The 9,287-nt window shown below is 37.9% G+C and overlaps 1 protein-coding gene across 4 annotated transcripts in view; it reads right to left on the reverse strand.

The window, feature by feature from the left end:
* LOC126767817 (putative leucine-rich repeat-containing protein DDB_G0290503) overlaps positions 1 to 2,150 on the reverse strand; it is a 139,421-nt gene extending 137,271 nt beyond the window's left edge. For 2 of the 4 annotated variants that reach the window (XM_050485469.1, XM_050485467.1), the window contains exon 1: positions 1,139 to 2,146. The gene's annotated coding sequence lies outside the window, so the exon portion shown is untranslated. Of the gene's footprint in view, positions 1 to 1,138 lie in introns of all 4 variants that reach the window. The other 2 variants (XM_050485468.1, XM_050485466.1) reach the window with 2 other exon arrangements.
* Positions 2,151 to 9,287: the final 7,137 nt, after the last annotated feature.

Genomic DNA, 9,287 nt, shown 5'->3' on the forward strand with positions numbered 1-9,287 from the left:
GAATAATAAGTGAAATTCATAAGACATTAAAAAATCTTCCTATATTCCATATGTACATAAATAAATAACAATTTTTTGGGATGCGACTACTGTCTTTGAAACGTTTCATGATAGTAAAATATTTACAAATGAGTTGAAAAGCTTTACGAACTTACTAAAATGCTCCTGTAAATAGTTTATTGTCAAAATGGCTGCAGACTAGTTTAACATAATCAGATCTTTGTTATTAGGCAGTGATATTTTTAGTGCAGAATTTTCTTGATTTTTCCATTTCTGTATGACTAAAGTAGCTACGAGCTCAGAAAGGCTTTGCTTTCCATTATTTGTAAACTTTCTCATGCCTTAGAGTCTCCAAATGCCAACGATTAGTTATGAAAGCCGGTAAATATATGCTAATATATTTAAAAAAATGAGTAAATGTTAGCAATTCGCGGAAATACATCTTAGCCTGCAAGTGTATGAATAATGCGTTATGTATGGTGTACAAAAAAGATAATGGCCGTCCAGTGATTACAGTCATCGCCAAGCGTCAAAGGCGACGAGCTGCCAATAAATTTACAATTCACAGTTATTCGTGTCATACATAGTCGACAGCCATATATTTGCCTATATGCATGGCTATTTAAAAAAAATAAAAGTAGCTAAAATAAATGAGGAAGAGCACAAAATATCTTCAACCAATGGTGCGATGGCGTGGGCGTATGAGTAATTTCAGTTTTATTAAGATCATAAGCCAGCTCTCTTAAGCGATCATAACCTTCGGCACACTTCGTGCGCCATAAGCTGCGGGGGGGTTAATGATTTTCGGTGTGTAACAAGTGCAGTATATTCTAGTTTTTGTGACTGCACATGCATGAGATTGCATTGAATATGCCTCCATATGCCCCAAATGATTGGTTCTATTGTGTGTTGAGCTACAATTTTCGCAAATTTTTTTTTGAATAATAAATGCTAAATACTATGTGTGACACTATGCGCAATGTGCAGAATGCACAATGGTATGGTAGGGAGATTAATTCAATTGAATACACTGAAAGTAATTTGTGGTCTCGACATATATTGGGTAGTCGAAAAAGTATTTTCGTATTTCTAATCAATCTTAAAAAGGAATAAAAAAGGTGTCTATATGACTACCTACCAAAACTTTTTGAATCCTTGGGCTAGTTATCGGTTTCAATGCAGCTCTACGTTGCTCGAGCTGCTGCAATTCACTCACTTTCATATATGGTTAAGGCACTGTTTCAAGCTTCACTTTTTTTTAGTTCTTGACCTCTGCTTGTAGTGCACCTTTAATCACTTCAAGTTAGCGAGGTTTTTTTCGTGAAATATCTCCTTTCTTGCCGTATCGCTTTGTATCGCTTATGTCGCTAAGTTCGCAATTATTTATGTTGGAAGCAATTGGTGCAGTATTTTTTACAGTGTACGAAGAATGATACGCGCACAGGCGATTCTTCTAACTTTTTGATTCGTGTTAATAACGGAAGTGACGTCACTATATAAATTTACTCAATTAGTCGCAATGTTCTCAATATATATACTAACAGGATTCGAGTTTCATAAGCATTGATGTGAATATATATGTATGTACATATATATGTGGTGTGTGGTTTTCACTAATCAACTAAAGTATTATTTTTTCAATATATATATTTTGATTGTGTGTCCTTTATATTACAGTTATTCGTTTACTACACTTGCTAACTGTTTATTATAATTTTTATTCAAGCACTCACACATAAATAAATATATTTTTAGGACTGTATTTACACTTTTCTTTGTAGCGGTGTTCGTGAGAATTTTCTGATTTACTCGTATATTGACATTTACTACAAAAACCGTTAGGCGCAAATATATTATGTCGTTTAAAGGCAAAGACTTAATGTTACTGTGTTCGTTTAGCTTATTGAATTGCTCTTCAATTCGTTGAAATTTATTAACAATTTCAACTGTTTAACTACGGATTTATTTTAGATTTTTGCTTTAGATTCGTCGTCTGTTCTTGCGCGTGAGATTCTACGTAGCCTAGTCGTAAATTTTTGTCGATTTTCCTTTACTTAAAATAAAGCTAATGGCGGAAATGCTAACGATTTTTTGTCGTAGAATTTTCCTTGGCCAATGTGAGATCTTTCGTTTCGGTCGGACACCGATTGACTAACGCAGCCGGTCGAGCTTTGCACGCTAGCTGCTTGGTGTCCGCAACTTTTCAGCGTCATCGCAAACGCTTTTGCTTGCCACCTTGTCCTCGCAGCGTTGCCCCGCGGCTCCACCGTCGACAGTCAACGAATGGTTGTTGCTTTCATTTTGCTTTGCTAATTGCTAGCCGCACACGCAGCCGACGAGCGCGAAGCATATGAAACGATAAGCGAACCATTGAACGCAAAGCTCAAATAGTTGAAGTACTCACTATGCTTGGTGGTTGGTTGTATATGTATGTATGTGTGTATAGACAGACATCTGTGTGCATACGTTCTTACTATACAAAATCAAAGCTTTCTGGCATAACGCCGAAATTCTTACGCTTCCCTAGGCGAATGTCTGCAAATTTGCTCGCAGCGTTGACCAGTTGGTCTATTCCCGATAATCACGAGCCCGGCGTTTGCTTCAATGCAGTATTTGAACCATATATTCAAATTTACAGTAAACATATGTATATAAATATAAGTATATATATACATGTATATATGTATATATAGTATGTACATACATATATGTATATACAAAAAAGCAGCACTAAACTTTTCAACGCAAATGGATTGTATTATTGCTATTTTCCTTGCTTTTCCATATTGACCACGACAAACGAAGTTGTCGCTCGTGCATTGGCCGAGCTTTAGAGTGAAATTTATTTCGTTTTTGTTTGTTTACTTTCGCGGTTTTGTATTCCTTCGAGTTTTTGTTTTGTTTATTCTAGTCGGAGGTGTGTTAACAATCGTTTACAATGTTTAGGCTTTTGTAGCATTATTTATGGTTTGCATTTCATGCATCTCTTTCATTCGTAGAGCTGTTACCGCAATGTTCACGAAGTTTAAGGGGATTCTTTCCTTCAAATCGATTTTTTTTGTTGTTACATTTAATTCTTTAACATCTCTATAATATTTTCCTAACTGCTCAAGTTGATCCTGGTAAGAGTTTTGGCATGCAGTCGTGAAAAGATGCACGCTCGAGGTCAGCTGTATAGAGAATTTAAACTCTAAACGCGTTTTTCTCGAAACTTTGTCGTTTGTCTAGAATTTTCTCGGAAAACTCAACCGATCTTAATGATATTTTGCAAAGTTATTCGAAATATAATTTACAAGATCTTGTACGAAGGATTTTTTTTTTGCAAAAAGTGAAAGTGTAACAGCTGGAGATGGCGAACCCGTTTCACCAATCGATGACGATGGAATAGATGTTTCATTGCTCGACTATGATTAGGTTCAAATAGCAATTAGCCGCCTGGAGAACAACAAAGTGGCAGGCCCCGATTGATTACCGGCCGAGCTATTCAAATTGGCCTCAACAACCGCGCTGTTAGTTCTGCTTTCTCCAGACTTGATAAGGAAGACCAGGCCCATATGGTTGTGAAGGAGGACAAAATGAAATATCTCCTGTCATCAAACAAACAGCCATCGCATTCGCGACTGGGCTCGCATGTCGCTGTTGACAGTCATTACTTTGAAGTCAAAGATAATTTAGTATATCTTGGAACACCAACAGCAATATCAGCCTTGAAATTCAACGCAAAATTACTCTTAAAAACAGCTGCTACTTTGGACTGAGTAGATAATTGAAAATTAAAGTCATCTCTCAAAGAACAAAGACCAAAGTCTACAAGTTCCTCGTCATTCCCGTCCTGTTATTGGTGCAAGGGCATGGACAATGGCATCATCTGATGAGTCAGCCTTAGGAGTGTTCGAGAAAAAGGTTCTGCGGAAGATTTATGGTCCTTTGTGCATTGCCAACGCGAGTACCGCAGTCATTGGAACAATAAGCTGTACGAGTCATACGAGGACATAGACACAGTTCCGATGGCATAGACAACGGATGGAAGAGGACACTCCAGCTTTGAACGATTTCGATTTAGTACCCAAAGGTCAAAGCAGGGGAAGTGGAAGAACTCCACTCCGTTGGATAAATCAGAATACCGCCAGCGCTCTTCGTGTCATTGCGTTTACTTAGTACCTCTCAGACAAAAAAAAACCGGTTATCGACATAAATCATAAATTCAAATGCAATCATAAACTTTGCTGCACCAACATGGTTTACTACATCCAGCAGAACGCATCTTCAAAAACTTAAGGCATATCAGGTCATCGGAGCTTTACGGAATGTGACTTGATGTCGCCTGAAAGACACAATGAGCTCTTCTTCAAGTAGTTTTATACTGAGATGCTTTCGGAGAAATCATCCTTGCAAACGCCAACTCGGAGCTTAACTGTTTACGAGGAATCAATTTAATTTGATGACAGCAGCTGATCTTATTAAGTTTTCGCAGCCAACTTCACACTAAACCACTTTACTGTTACATATTTGACCAGCTGATAGTGTAAGGCTTTCTTGTAAAAAAATTTCTTAAATTTTTTCCAGTAGTTTTTGTCAGTGTCCAATGTCAAAATCAGTTTGCAAAATGTGGTTCCGCCAACTTCGATCTTGAAGAAGCACCACTTCCTGGAAGAACTCTTGACGGCGATGTGGACAAAATAAAGTCGTTGGTCGATGCAAATCGTCGAATGTCAACTCGAGTGATTGCTGAAATATTCAATTTGCCTAACACGACAGTTCACAAGCACATGAAACGTCTAGAATTAATTTCGAAACTTGATAAACCATATATCATGTGTTCTTCTCATGTTCTTATGGTAAGAACAACAGAGATGATCCATTTTTGAGGCGCATTGTTACTGGCGACGAAAAGTAAGTAAGTTATTTACAAGAAAACAAAGCGCAAGATATTACAAGTATATTCTAAAAAGGATGAACCAGCTCAAGCCACTTCGAAGGCCGATAGTCACTAAAGAAGGTTATGTTGTCTATTTGATGGGATATCAAAGGGATCGTTTATTTTGCGCTTTTGTTCAGCAATATCATGATTAATTCTGCAGTGTACTTTGATCAGCTGGACAAATTGAGTGAGGCGTCAAACAGTAGAAACCGAAATTGATCAATAGAAAAGGTGTAGTGTTCCAACAGGATAATGCGAGAACTCATACAAGTTTGATGACGCGCCAAATGCTTTTGCAGCTTGAATGGTCAACTGTATTCTTCAGACTTGGCACGTTTGTACTATGACCTGTGTTGGTCTCTGCAAAATTGTTTGCAAGCGAGTAGCTTCACCTCATATCAGGACGTTGAAAATCTCTTCAACCAGTTTTTTGTCTGAAAGGCTCAAACCAAAAGATGGGAAAAGGTGTTGAATCAAAATGGAGAATATATAACAGTTTCATAAAATATTTTACACAATAAAAAAATTATGTTTGAATTGCACTAAAAATAAACGCAGTTTACTCAGTTAACGATCCAATAGCTGCCAACACTTTGCGCACATAAAACGCAACAACAATTTGGAACAAACAAACAATTTACGCATAAAAGCTTTAGAATCGTCTAAAAATCTAAGGCTATTGCAGCAGCACTGCGTTGTTGTTGGTAATTGTGAAAACACGGAACTGGGTTAAATGCCGGTGCAAACACAAAATGCAAAAATAAAAGCAATAAGAAAATACTTGAGCGCGTATAGGAGCGGAACTCCTATGGCGGACGAGCGATATGAAAATATGCAAAAACATGTAATAGTGCGTTAGTGTGCGTGTGAATGCATACATCTGTATGTATGTATATTTGTGCCAAAAGGCGGACTAACGGCGGTGTCTGCCAAGTGTCTTCAAAACTCAAAACTTTATACTAGTTCTAGTTTGTAATTTTTTTACAAGCTGCCAGTAGCTCGGCATTATTCTAAGACATTTTTTCTATATACTATATTACTCGGAATAATATAACTTCATTTGCAAAACGAATTTGGCTTAAATCTAATTCTGGCTGAAAGCTAACATTAGCATACTTACATAAACGCTTTTTTTTGTCGCTACTTTTGGTGCAGAATTCGTGCTTATCTCGTTCACTTGTTGCTGGTTTGCAGTCTTTTTTCTCTCTCACATTGTTCTACAGGCACTCATGTTTTTACTCGCTTATCATGCGATAATTTTCAATATTTGTACCGTTATATAAACTACTTGCAACAGCATGGAATATGGCTATTTCGTACACAAATTGCACTGCTGCGCGATTTTCACACACACCGTTTCATTCACGCATTTTCAATGTAAAAAAAAAAATGTATGCCCCAAAGGCGTTAATGTTCCCGTCCTTACCGCTAAAGCACATTCGAAGCACTGAGACAACTTGTTCAAAAACTCAAAAACTCAGCCAATTCAAAACTTCATTTGGCACTTATCACTAAACCCTTTGGACGTACGGGTTGTGTGTGCTGCAGCCAATTTTAGCACGAATTCATTCAGTCTGCCTGATTTGCTGCAAATATATCTTTAAAACTATTTTAAGGATGATTTGCATAGCTCAAGTCCTTTGTTTTCTTTGTTTTGGTTGCATCTAAATTTCCAATTCAATATTACGGAATTAGATTTAGAATTTTAGTTAGCTGAAATGCTGCAGTTTTTGTTTTATTTTTTTTTTTTTTACACTTGCAACTTTTTGCTTTTTCCCCTCCGTGCACTTTTCGCGTTTCTCGTTTCGTTTCTACTCATTCCCAATGACAACTGCCTCGTTCAAGTTGTGTGGGCAAACTGAAATCAAATTGAAGATGTCCATGTCCACTGTGTCATCTCCTCGCCCGCCGCTCTTCAATTCAACGCCGTGTATGTTATTCTGCTTCCCCAAACTGCGCTCCACAAAAAAATGCAACGCGTTCGAAATGAAAATATAAATGCGCGCACATACACACACGTACATACATACGTAATTATTTTGTACAAATTTCGTTCGAGCTGTCAAAGATGCGTGTGAATGTGTGCTCCTTGTGTATGCGTTTGCTCTTCCGTCTCGTTTATTTGTTCGTAGAAGAAATTGTTGCAGCTAAAAATAGTGTTACGCATACGACATGTTGAACGCATTCGCACGCAAGCAGCGTACTCTGCGTCTTGCTGTGAACCATAAACACATACGCACTGGCGGGCAAAGAAATACAGCAGCCCATTAAGGCCGCTGCTTCTGGCTCTTGTACTCATCGGCCGCTTCAGTTCCACGAGAAAGAAAAACAAATACGAATGCTTATTTTTTTTTATTTAAGTACTACAATACAATATTCTTAATGTAAATAATATTTCCTATTCATTAAACATTTGCATTCTGTAAATGTTATGTTATTTTTAATTCACAAAAAAAAACCTTTTTTCTGCCTTCCAAGTTAAAAAAAAAGTTATATCCACTTCACAACTTTTTTTCGGAGGTTTATCTGCAGATCAACTGTGAGATGAAGAGAATCCAAAATTTTTCATAATGAATCATCATTTAAAGTACATTCAATTCTGTAAATGAAACTTTTGAAAAATTTTGACTCTCTTCATCTCACAATTGACCTCCAGGAAAAACTCCGAAAAAAAGATTTCAGACGGTGAGGACTATTTTCTGAAAAAATTATCTCAATTGACGTCTAGGGATAGGCAAAATTTTAATACCAAAAAGTTGCTACACAAGAATAGACGTTTTTTGTAAAAAATTAAACTTAAGATTTGCTCAAAAACTCCACATTTCTATCAAAAATCTTATTACTTCGATCATTACCCGCATATATGTACATATCTAAACAGGACGTGTCAAAATTCTTTTTTACTGACGTTGACGTTCGTCGTTCTTCCTTTTCGCTGTTTTGCGCCAAATTGGAGATTCCAAGTGTAGCCAGGTCCTTCTCCACCTAGTCTTCTTCTACCTGGAATGTTCTCTTCAATCTAGACAAGATGATGTAGCCAGCGTAGCTACTGTCTCTTAATTCGCTGAACTACGTCACTGTCGTCGTATAACTCGCCGTTGCCCCGCGCAAAGGGCCATAAATCTTACGCAGAATCTTTATCTCGGAAACTCGTAAAATCGACTCATCAGATGTTGTTATCGTCCATGCCATAATGATAGACTTATAGAGTTTAGTCTTTGTTCGTCCAAAGTAGCACCTGTTGGCAAGAGTGATTTTGCGTCTGATTTCAAGACTGATATTGTTGTTGGTGTGGATGCTGGTTCCAAGATAGACGAAATTATCTTTGACTTCAAAGTGATGACTGTGAACAGCGACGCGCGAGCCAAGTCATGAATGTGATGGCTGTTTGTTTGATGACATGAGATATTTCATCTTGTCCTCGTTCCCAACCAGACCCATATGCTTCGTTTCCTTATCCAGTCTGAAGAAAGCGGAACTAACGGAGCGGTTGTTGAAGCCAATGATATCATAATCAGCGTACGCCAGCAGCTGTACACTCTTATAAAATATTGTACCTTCGCTATTAAGCTCTGCTGCTAGTATTATTTTCTCTAGCAACAGATTGATACGATAGGGAGTCTCCTTGTCTGAAACTTTGCTTAGTATCGAACAGCTCGAAGAGGTCCCGCCCGATCCTGACGGAGTGTGGGTCATCGTCAGCTGCTTTAAAATCGACAAAGAGGTTATTGTTGTCGATCTTCCTTTCACGGATCTTTTCCAAGATTTGGCGCATAATAAAAATCTGGTCGATATTATATTTTCCAAAACCACACTCATAAGGTCCATTCAGTTTATTGGTGGTGGGCCTCTGCCGCTTTGCTGTTCTTCTCCAGGCGAGAGCGCAAGAGTAGGAATTACGTTTAGATATGACTTTAACAGCTTAAATCCAGCGGTGAGGATGGCGAAAGCTATCCTATGGACCGAGTTGGTCAGGACCATAATCCTTTATTTGGGATTTATAAGGTGAGATATATCGACGACGTAGAGAAGGACAAAACGGACGTAGGGCTCTGTTATTACAATGCATCGGTTCACAACTTCGTTGTCACGACGGGCAACATTATCTCAATCAGAACTACGACAGTTGCCTTATCTACCGTATTATTTTATTTTAGCTCTTTATGACTACTTTTGGTTTCCAAAACGTTAAAAAGTCAATGATCGGACTGAAATGTAAGGTGAATAGGAGAACCATAGCCGCCAAAGAAGCATACTTTGCGGAACTACAAGAAACGGGCTTTCAGACAGGTTTAAGAGGTTAGAAGGCATCGCTCGGTCAAGTTTATCGAACCAAAAAGGAGATTATGTTGAGAAATAATTCGAT

Source organism: Bactrocera neohumeralis, chromosome 2 (genome assembly GCF_024586455.1).
Source record: "Bactrocera neohumeralis isolate Rockhampton chromosome 2, APGP_CSIRO_Bneo_wtdbg2-racon-allhic-juicebox.fasta_v2, whole genome shotgun sequence".
Lineage (NCBI taxonomy): Eukaryota > Metazoa > Arthropoda > Insecta > Diptera > Tephritidae > Bactrocera > Bactrocera neohumeralis.